A 12,156-nucleotide genomic window follows, 5' to 3' on the forward strand; every position below is an offset into this window, starting at 1 on the left:
GTCTGCATGTAAAAACTATGACTACGAATCAAGTATTTCAAAAATATATGACGTAAACGTAACTATTTGATGAAATTTTATGAATTTTGAAGCTTCTAGCCATAAAAAAGGGGCAAAAATGTTATTTTATATGAAGTATATACTATATATACAACCGATCGCTATGATTTTTTCAGTCAACAATATGCTATATACGTAAGCATTCGGTGAAATTTGAAGCTTCTAGCTGTTAAAATGGGGCTAAAATTGCGAAAATATATATATATACTATATATATATTAGACCCGGCGTTATTTTTTTTTTTTTGGAATTTTGAGTACGGGGATTGGTCAAATATGCGATTCGATGTAATAATTCATGTGGTAAATTTTTAACTCAATCAGAGTGTGCCAACCTGTGCCATAATGAGGTCAAAGGTCAAAATATAGAAAAACACTTGGTTTTTTTTACTGTTATCTGTTTATTTATTAAAGAAAAAAAAATGACGCAATTTTTCCACAATTTGCATTTCAATCATTAATATATGTCTCAAGAATATTACAAAAGCGAAGTTTTAGTATATGAAGGGAACTTTTGCCTGTAGTTCTCGACAATATGAAGCAAGTATTGTTTATCTTCTGCGCTATGAGTTAAAGACCGGTTAAAATCTGTTATTAGTTTTACTTTCCTCTCAGCAGAATCTTTAACAGCAGTGACGTTTTTGAGGATTTGAACGCCTTTTAAATATTCTGCATTTTCGCACCAGTTTGAGGGATCTAAGTTGAAAAATTTTACGTCTATTTCCAATCGTGAAAAGATATTTCTAGTTCTTTGCGTTACAAAACAACTTAAATCTTTACTTATGAATTCTTTCATTTCTTCAATGCTGGCATTTACATTTTTATGCAGATAAACGCCATTGTCGTCATTGCTTTCAAACTCTTTTTCTAATGCTAGTGCTTCAACCATCTTTCTTTTCACATTTAAGTCCACATTAGAATCGAAAAAGGCGAAACCAACGGCTTCCTCGGACAGATACCATAAGTGGTTTTTCATTTTATCTAATAAGGCTAGAGATATTTTTGGGTCGTAATAACCGGCAATGTTTTTTACCAGCTGCAAATCCAAATTTGGTGCTTCGACTGCATTAGTAGTTCGAAACCAATACGGAATATAAAGACGCACCAGGAAAATACACACATTGCGGAATCCATTCAAATGGCTGGAAGACATTTTAAATTGTTTTTGCAAAGCAAACATTTTTAAGGCATATATCGCTTTTGACATAAACCTGGCATGTGACGTCGCGCCAGGTGCCCGAAAGGAAAAGTTCGGGATGCTGCCACCTAAGAAAATAAACATGAGTTGCAATAGCTCTTTGTAATCATGGCGAATGTGGTCTTTTGCTATATTTTTGATGCAAAATTCTTTATTGGCTTCACATTCCTCTGCATTTATAGCACGTCGCACTTCTTCATCCATGATTCCAATTGAAAGATCTTTTAAATTGAAAGTGTTCCATTCCCGCGAAAAACGTTCAAATATGGCAACTTCCGGGCCACAAGATTTTCCAAAATATATTTCGAATACAGCTCGTAGTATGATTTCTGCAATTAGATGCCTGCATGGCAACCACAACAAGCTACGTTTCAATTTTTGTTCCAGCAACATTCCAGCACCGTTACGTTTACCAGTGTTTATAGCTGTCGTGTCAAAGCATACCATTTCCACCGAATTTATCATATTCATTTTTTCTAAGTAATTATATATGGACTGGGCGATTGCTTCACCAGTTCCACATTCAATAATTGGAATGGAAATTAATTTTTCTATATTATCTGCCGTTAAAACAATAGCTAGGCGTTCTACTTTTTCCTTTCCAGTCATTGCAGGAAGTAGTTTACCGTCCCAGTGTAACACAAATGTATCAGGGATCTGAAAAATGTTCGCTCTGAGAAGTATTCATAACAAATCCAAAATAAACTTTTATACCTTGAAATTCTCAATAATTTCTGTACCATGACGCCGACGATATTCCTTGCGCTGTTTTCTCAAACTTGTACAATTAATAACCAGATCTTCAATATTGTGACCCAAAGCTTTAGCTGTTGCAATAATAAAATGAATTGCGAGTGGGGTTGACATATTGCCAGCATCCATGCAAGCAAGCATTCTATCATCTATGGAGCTTTTTTTACCACGTTTTTTTTCAGCTCGTTGGTGTTTGATACGATCAGCAACTGCTCTACAGATTTTTCAGACTCACATTCACTTTCATCACTTACATCATAGTCGACACTCAACTCTAAAAAAAATTAGTTGAAAGAGAAACTTACATATTATTTGTTTCAGCAGAATTAACTAAATACCTTGAGTGCTTTCCAATCTTTGATACTTTGCTCTGCGTCGATTTTCTTCTTCTAACCTTTGCGCCTTCCGTTTTTCTTTATTTGCGAGACATTGGTCTCTGTCCCCAGGAATAGCTATCATTTCTAAAGCATCAGCATGTGCAATATCGAATAAATTGTTCAAATTATCATTGAAATCATTTTCCTATTTACGAGAACTAGGAAACGAAGATGTACAAAATTTCTGTACTGTTCTCCACTCATCATATAATTTCACCAATTTATCGTCACATGTTTTTTTGTTTAACGTTGGAACACGTGCTCTTTCCCAAAAAGGCAATATTTCCTTCGAAGCCAATTTAGCACTTTCCTTAATTGTTTTCTTTTCACACCGCACATAGTAAAAAAAAAAACATTTCAGCACTTGTAGTTTTGACGGTAACTTGCTTCCAAGTATATTTTTTTCACATTTTCCTATCAAATATACGTTTGTGTCAGCAGATCTAAGTGTAACAAAATTATTTACAGCCATCACGATATTGCAGTATAACTTTTACTATTTTTAATTATTTTAATAAAGACCCTTTCTTAACCACAGTCAATTTCGCAATGACAAAATATTACAAGCTCTATTTGCACGTCTCAGTCTGTCTAATTATCAACATTGGCGTATGTGAACCGTAATGTATGAATTTACCGTTAGGCGGGCCACTGACTACATTATCTGCGCAAATTCGAGTAATTTGTTGTTGTGAACTCAGTGAACGCAATTCCACTCAATTCCAACAACAGTCTTGTGCAGATAATTTGTGTAGTACGTGGCCCGCCTTAGTTCAATGGAATTTTTACTAATTTACTCTTTTCTAATATTTATAAATTTTCCTATTGTTTAGGCCCGACGCCTAAATTCTCATTAATTTGCGCCACCCTAATAGCACCATATTATCGACGCCTAGTTCGCCCACCTGCATGTATATGTGTACATAGGTAGGGTTATGTTGTCCGTACACATATACATGCATGCCGGTACAACTATGTGGGGAAGCTTCCCCTTAAAACCGGAGACTTTTTCCGCGGTTCAACGGTTGTCCTCGACAAGGCAACCGTCTACTTTTCCAGCGATCGTTGAGCGAACCAGAGCTAACACTGTCCGAGGAGCCCCGCCACATTTTATTACAAAGGTAAATTATTGTACTAATTTTAATTTTCACTTCAAATAAAATCATTATTATAACGAGAAATCTCTCTCGCCTCCTTTTCTTTTCTTTTTAAATTTAACCCAAACGCAATTGTGGTGCCTCCACTCCGTTGCCGAGTTTGCGACACACCACAATTGTTCATGGTCCTTCTCCCCGAAAAAGGAACCAACGCCAATACACTGATACAGTCCACGTCCAATAAATTTAACTCTTCATACGCATTTCTTGGTGATATTTTTGGATCATCTTGGTAATACACGCCAAATTAAGCGAACATTCATACACTGCAGAGGTGATACCAGTTTTTTCTTTCGTGGTAATACTCAACATTTTTATTGGTGATATACACGCTTGGTGGTACACTCCTGGTGCAAGTTATCGTGGTGGTATTTTTTAACTTCTGGTGGCATTATACATCTAGGCAATTTACCGCAGCAACACCACAACAGACACTACTTCACGCAGCAGCAACGTAAGTTTATATATTTCTTGCCACATTTTTTTTGGTTAAAAACCATCAAAAAATATATATTCCAAGTGCCAAACGCGTAGTGACTGTGATTAACCGCGAAAAGTGTGAACAATTTATTAGTGTCGAAAAATAAAATTGAGTGCAAACGCGGCTCATTAACGTTGTCTTAAATTCCTTGTGACTATCTGGTCTGTCCCCCCACCAGCGGTAAGGCTCTCCAGACACAGCACAGGGAAGAGGTACACATAACCTCACCTCCATATAAAAAATTCTCACGCCATTTCGATTGTGGCAATTTTACATTCGTCCTTTGTTTCACTTTAATTTGCACTAATTCGATAAATTTTTGTCACACAGTCGCTTTTCGCACAAGAGTTTTTATAAAATTTTTTACACTTTTCGTCGAGTTTTTATATCAACGCGCGCACGTATTTTTATAATAAAATTGAACGCTCAAGTGGCGAGTGGCCCCCCTTTGCTTCGCACAATACGCATTGGAGTTGCTCCCCCTGCTCCCTGTCTTACGGCACAAAATAATCTGCAAATAAATTAATACACACACCGATACATACATACATATAATTTTACGTGCGGGTGGCGAGTAAGCCACATTGTTGTGTTTTACTTTTATCGTGGGAAAACCAGACGAATCGGCCAAGTCTGACCCTTATAATTTAATAGCCAGATCAATATATACATATATATATAATTTGCGTGCGGTTGGCGAGTAGGTTACACCATTGCCTATTCTTCCCTTGAGAAAAAAAAAATATCAGACGAGTCGGCCAAGTCTGAAATAACTAAATAAAAGCGATCTTTTAAAACATTGTCTCCATTTTTTGTTAAAAGGATTAATTTGTTTTTAGTTTGGTAGGGATAATTTGTTGAGAAAATGGAAAATTATATCCGATCAGCTGAGTTAATCTCAGAGTTTGAACAGCAGTACAGCCTTATTCCAGAGGAAAGTCATAATAAGCACACTCTTGCGATACAGCAAGAAGAGTTGCGTGCCTTATGGAAGAAGGTTAAGTCTGTGTTTGACTCACTGATGGGATCAGAAGATGTCGACGCAAATGATGTGTTGGCCATCCGGAAAAAACATATGTCTACCTACGCAATATATATGCGATGCTTATCCACAATATCTGCTGAGGCAGAGAAATTTAAAAAAGTAGAAAACAGCGCTATCTCTGAGCAAGCACCCCCAGCCGCACCTCGTGGGCATAAGATCCGCCTCCCTCCTTGCGACACGGAGATTTTCAAAGGTGACTATTTATCATGGCCAACCTTTCGTGACCTGTTTACGGCCATATACATAAATAATTCCGACCTACAGGGGGTGGAGAAATTATTCCATCTGAACAACAAGACACAGGGCGAGGCCAAAGATATTGTAAAAAAATGCCCTCTAACAAATTATGGGTTCGATATGGCCTGGAAAAACCTCTGCGAAAGATATGAAAACAAGCGTATATTAGTCAAAACGCAATTACAAATTCTTTTTAATTTGAAGAAGGTAGAGAGTGAGTGTGGGAGCGCGTTAAAGAAATTACATAGCGATATAAACAATTGTCTATCGTCCCTCAAGTGTCACAAAATCGACACATCCAATTGGGATGCAATACTAACATATTTGTGTTCGACAAAGTTACCGGAAAGTACACTGGCTCTATGGGAACAAAGCATAGACCACAAAATGGACATATCTAAATGGGAAGATATGGACAGATTTCTATCAAATAGGTTTCAGACACTGGAAACAGTGTCTAGCTTCACTGGCACTAACGCCCAAAAGGGACAAAAGCCATCAAATACTCGGCATACAACCGAAACCCCCATAAAAAGACTTGGTGCCTTCCAAACGAAGGTATCAAAACCTACCTCAAAACCAACTTCCAGGGTTTTTTGCAAAATGTGCAAAGCTGAACACAGGTTACGGAATTGTCCCCGATTCTGTGATCTGACCCCAGTGGAGAGAATCAACTTCATCAAATCCATGGGGGGATGCCTGAACTGTTTATCCCCAGGACACACAGTGACGAGGTGCACCAGTTCGTATAACTGCGCCAAATGCCACTCTCGTCACCACACGCTCCTGCATGCGGATACAGTTCAGCAAACTACGAGGCGCAATCCATTTAAAGACGCGGATAATATCCCGTCAACTTCAGCACAAGTACAAAGGAGACAGGAATCGGGGCAACCAAATACTTCTGCGAACCAGAATGTAAATTCCTGTCATGCTAATTCCAGCACAGGCGTGCTATTAGGAACTGCTCGCGTACACATTCATCATAATGGTACCGACTTCTCCGCGCGGGCATTAATTGATTCAGGGTCTGAATGCTCTTTCATGACAGAAAGACTAAAACGCAGAATCAATTTGCCGGCAAGGAAAATGCATGCCCAAGTTTCAGGCATCACCAACGCAGTATCTGCTCAAGTAAAAGAGGCATCCACCATCGAGCTACGTTCACCAGAGGACCCATGCTTTAGCTTGACTACTCCTGTTCTAATTTTAGCCAAATTAACTGGGAATCTGCCATCCTGCCATATCGAAACAATGACGATGCAGGCGTTCCCAGACTTAGTTTTGGCAGACAAGAGGTTCTACGTCAATGAAGATGTAGACCTCATACTTGGGGGCGATATATATCCCCAAATTATACTAAGCGGTCTAAAAAAGAATGTACTTAATACACTTCTGGCCCAAGAGACAGTGTTCGGTTGGATACTAACCGGTCGTATTGAAACACCGAATCCAACGAAGAGCATCGTGTCATTTTACAACGAGGTCGCGTTGGACAACCAACTAAAAGCCTTTTGGGAGTTGGAAAATGTACCGAAAATTAAAAGCCCTAGCGACGATGACAGATATTGTGAAAAATTATATAGAGAAACCACAAAGAGAAATGAGGATGGAAGATATGTCGTTTCACTCCCATTTAGACAGGAATACCCGGAAGAACGAAAATTAGCAGGGTCCCTTAAACGCGCATGCTCGCAATTCTATCGAAATGAAACGCGGTTAACGAAAAATCCGGAGTTAGGGAATGAATACATAAGGGTACTTTCAGAATACCAGACGCTCGGACATATGCACAAAATTAAGGGCACAGTCGCAGCAAATGACCCTGATAATTATTTCCTGCCCCATCACGCCGTGGTAAAGGCGGAAAGCACAACTACTAAAGTCCGGGTCGTTTTCAACGCTTCAAGTCCGACTGCTAATGGTACAAGTCTGAACGACGTTTTGCTCCCAGGCCCGGTACTCCAAGCAGATCTCCCGACTCTCATCATTCGTTGGAGACTTTATCGGTACGTCTTCAACAGTGATATAGAGAAAATGTATAGGCAGATTTGGATGAACGATAATCATACCAAATTTCAACGAATTATTTTTCGAAAAGACATGAACGAACCAATAGGACTCTACGAATTAAAAACGGTAACTTTCGGAGTTAATTGTGCCCCTTATCTTGCTATAAGGACGCTGTTACACTTGGCTGACGATGTACAAAGTTCCCATCCCACAGCATCAAACATACTCCGGGAATGTATGTATGTAGATGACGTCCTCGCAGGAGGACACAACCTCACCTCCACCATTATGGCAAGAAACGAAATTCGACAGGTTTTACATTCGGCAGGGTTCCCATTACGAAAGTGGACATCAAACTCGGAGGAGGTTCTCAAAGACATCCCGAAATCGGATCTGCTCAGCGAGGACTTCTTAGCCTTTGAAGACACCAGCACAGTGAAAGCATTAGGTATAAGGTGGAACGCACATGCTGACTTATTTTATTTCAAAGCGGGATCACTAGACAACCCTAACATGCCAACAAAAAGAGAGATCCTGTCAGTTATTGCCAAACTCTTTGACCCGTTAGGGTGGCTTGCCCCAATGGTCATAGTGGCAAAACTAATTATGCAAAACATTTGGTTAGAAGGCACAGGGTGGGACGAGCCAGTCTCACCAACGACATTGGAGCGGTGGAACACCTTCACCCAAGATTACCCGGAAATAGATAGGATTCGAATACCACGTTGGGTACAATTCTCACCAGAAGACGAGGTTGAAATCCACGGCTTCTGTGACGCGTCGGAGAAAGCATATGCAGCAGCCGTGTACATGCGCGTCAAAAAGGAGAATAATGTTTATACACACCTACTTATGGCAAAAACCAGAGTCGCACCAGTGAAGACAATCTCCCTCCCACGTCTGGAACTTTGCGGTGCAGTATTGCTCGCAGAGATGATTGACTCAATCTGTAGGAGCGTCAAATTAGGACCCATCACCATTCATCTATGGACTGATTCCAGCATTGTCCTCGCATGGCTACGGAAACCGCCTTGTTCCTGGTCAACCTTCGTCGCACACCGCATCACGAAGATCATCGACATGGTCGGAAGCAAGGACTGGCTACATGTGGATTCAGAATCAAATCCAGCGGATTTAGGAAGCAGAGGCCTACCAGCGGGTGAATTAGTCAACAACTCGTTGTGGTGGCAGGGACCATCTTGGTTACAAGAGGACAAGATCCAATGGCCAGTACAGGAAACGGACTACCATACATCATATGAGGAGAAGAAAGTGAAAGCACAGTCGTATGCCGTCACACAGGCTGAACAAGAAGATATACTCGATCGTTTTTCAGACTTGCCACGAGCTCTAAGAGTCCTATCCTACGTTAGGAGATTTATAAAAAGAACGCATCCTAAAACAAAAACGGTATGCCACGAAAAGTCGAGCACAATCTCAGCCGATGAGATTAAGGCAACGACTCAAGCACTAATAAAAGTATGTCAGAAAATATCCTACGGTACAGAATACTTGCAATTAAAAAATAGGGAACCTATTGATCGGAAAAGTGAAATCCTGTCACTCAACCCATACATCGACAAAGATGATATTATCAGAACAGGGGGGCGTCTAGGGGCCTCAAAAGACATGTCGTACAACGAGCGTCATCCGATCATCTTGCCTTACAATTGCAAGCTGTCTCGCCTTGCAGTCATGATGATTCATCATGATTCCCTTCATGGCGAGAACCAACTTATGCTCCGCCTTATTCGAACCCAGTATTGGATTCCGAAAGTCAAGACAATGATCAGAGCCATCATCCACAATTGCAAAACCTGCATTCTTCACAGGAAGCAGGCGCAGTCCCAACTTATGGGTACCCTTCCCTGCGAACGTACTACTTTTACTCGCGCGTTCACCAATACCGGGGTAGATTTCGCGGGGCCTTTCGAAATAAAAAGCTACCGCGGTAGGGGATGTCGACTGTCCAAAGGCTACGTATGCCTATTTGTTTGTTTCTCCACTAAGGCCATCCACCTAGAGGCCACTAGTGACCTGAGCACCCCATGCTTCCTCGCAGCTTTTTCGCGTTTTATCGCGAGAAGAGGATGTCCAAAAAACATCTACTCCGACAATGGTACGAATTTTGTCGGAGCTTCCCGATCTCTACGATCGGAATTCAAAGCCTTCCTGGCAGAAAGCCGAGACAAAACAGTCTCCAAGTATAGCCATCAAGCATTAACTTGGCATTTTATCCCCGCCGGCGCTCCGCATATGGGCGGCCTGTGGGAAGCGGGAGTGAAGAGCTTCAAAAGCCACTTCAAAAAGGTCGCTTCTCTCCATAAATATACCATGGAGGAGTTCCAAACCCTTTTGTGCCGGATCGAGGCATGCCTAAATTCGCGGCCTCTCAGCCCGGCGTCCAATGACCCAACGGACCTGGAGCCACTAACCCCAGGACATTTCCTCACGGGCAGCCATCTTCTGGCGCCGCCAGAACCGGATGCGAACGAAAGCCCTGCCTCCATGCTAAATAGATGGCAGAAGCTCAAGGCCCTCCATCAAATCTTCTGCCGGCGATGGAAAACCGAATATTTATCCGAACTCCAAAAACGAGTGAAGTGGAAGCATCCCAAGGAAAATATAAAAGTGGGAGATCTCGCTGTCCTCAAAGAGGACAATTTATCTCCCAACGAATGGAGGTTAGGTAGAGTCGTCAACGTACACCCCGGCGAAGATAACCGAGTACGTGTAGTCGACCTCATAACCGAGAAGGGTCAAGTCAGACGACCTTTGGTCAAACTGATCCTTCTTCCCATGGAGACAGACTGTGAGAGGACTACGAGCTCCTCTTAACAATCCCTCCGTTCTTCCACATACCTCCTTTAAAAAAAAAAAAAAAAATCAATAAAAATCAACCTCGTCTTCACATTTTCCAAAAATCAACCCCAGCCCTCGTTCACCCGGAACGAGGCCAACCAACAACCTAACGCAGACCCGCTATCTGCCAAAGAACATAAAGGCCTTCGGCCTATTTTATTTACAATTTTCAAGAACCAACCCCAATTCACTCGTTATCCCATAACGAGGACAACAGAAAAGCCGACCGCAGAAGGGCGAACCGATCTGCCACAGAAAACGGAGGCATGCTCCGGCCCATTAAAATTTTAAACTTTCAGAAAATTTGCTGGAGTCAAACCCTAAATTCACTCGCTCACCCCGAGCGAGGACACCAGAGGACACCAGAGCCCTAATGCAGACTCACGGTCTGCCACAGAACTCCTTATAAATAAATACTTCCGTTATTTATGTATCCGAATTTAGAAGGTCAAGAACGGCATTTTACTCGTAAAAGGAATTGATCGCGTCCTATCCTAATTAGATGATTTAGCATGGCCTTATGTACAAAAAATCTTGGCGTAATTGAACCGTTACTTGCTCTAATTTTGCTTCAAAACATGACTAAGTATGAAGAATTCACAGTGTACGGGGACTAAATTCAAACTTCTTGTTTAGAAAACTTGAAAAATAGCTTAGAAATTATAGGGGATACATATAACATTTATGAAATTCCACATAATTACAAAAGGTTATTACAAAAAGCAGAGCAGAAACACATATTTTAAAAATTGCTGGAGTCATATGTGAGTTAAAAGAAAAGTCTCCTATCAAATAATTGGCACCATGATATAACATGCCTGAATCGGAGCGTTTACTTTTAACATTTAGCAGATCAAAAATAGTTTCTCTATGCGCGATATTCGCCTGATATGCTTATGCGACATATGAGTCATTTATGACTCTTACAGGACTCATATCTGCACAAATCTTTTTAAAGAAATTAAATTGGATTTTGAACTCGTTAACAGAAACATTTAAATTTATATTCTGAATAGTAAAAATATATTAGACCAGTAACTAAAGATTTAAAACCGTCTAAATTTGTATTTTCAAAGAGCTAAATTTTGAACAAGAGTTTCCAAAGTGCAATTTCCGGCATAACTTTGTGTACAATACGCGCCCATCATCTCTTTACTCTACTTATAAATTAGACTTGATTCATTGTTTCGTGTGATAAATTTTTGCTCTATTAGCAACACGCTGTCGCTACAATTCATGTGCAATAAATAATTGTTTGTGTTCAACATATGCACTAATTATAAATTTTTAACACGCACACCTTGGATGTGTATACATTTCAATCAGAAAGCTAGAATAAACATCAATTGTGAAAGGGGTCAATAGGAGTAGTTAGAAAAAATAAAGGAAATTGGAAAAGAAACTAAAGTCAAATGCCGTAAAAGAATGCAGTGCGGTCTGAAACATTAGTCGTAACATCGTAAAATACAGAATCAACAGCTCTTCCACGTAAAGTTTGGTCGTGGTCCTTTTCTTCTTACTGCTCGACGTTGAAGTGTACGTCATTTTGTTGCAGAAGCCACAACGCAGCATATTTGAAGATTGGTTGTTGTTGTTTTAGAGTGCTTGTTGAATCAGCACGATTCAATTTATAATAATTCATACTGGCTCCTTCCGTTCGTTCTTTTTCTTTTATTTTGCATAAAGAAAATATCTTAAAATTTAGTCCAAAGTAAAGCAGCAAAAACCTTTTTATAAGCCATATTTATTGAAAATTGCTGCTGTTGCATTGCCGAACACCCAGTCAAGGATAAAGCGAAGACAAACAAAATGTCAGACACAAAATCGTTTTCGAGTATTGAAACGCCTGGTTATGTCGGTTTTGCTAATTTACCGAATCAGGTGTATCGCAAATCGGTAAAAAAGGGTTTCGAATTCACATTGATGGTGGTCGGTGAATCGGGACTGGGGAAATCGACACTGGTGAATAGTTTG

General features: G+C 40.3%; 1 protein-coding gene across 3 annotated transcripts in view; it reads left to right on the top strand.

Moving 5' to 3' along the window:
* Positions 1 to 12,156, top strand: part of l(3)80Fg (dnaJ homolog subfamily C member 16 l(3)80Fg) — a 2,137,133-nt gene that overhangs the window by 1,312,751 nt on the left and 812,226 nt on the right. The window lies entirely within an intron of this gene.

This window comes from Eurosta solidaginis, chromosome 1, assembly GCF_040869045.1.
Source record: "Eurosta solidaginis isolate ZX-2024a chromosome 1, ASM4086904v1, whole genome shotgun sequence".
Taxonomy (NCBI): domain Eukaryota; kingdom Metazoa; phylum Arthropoda; class Insecta; order Diptera; family Tephritidae; genus Eurosta; species Eurosta solidaginis.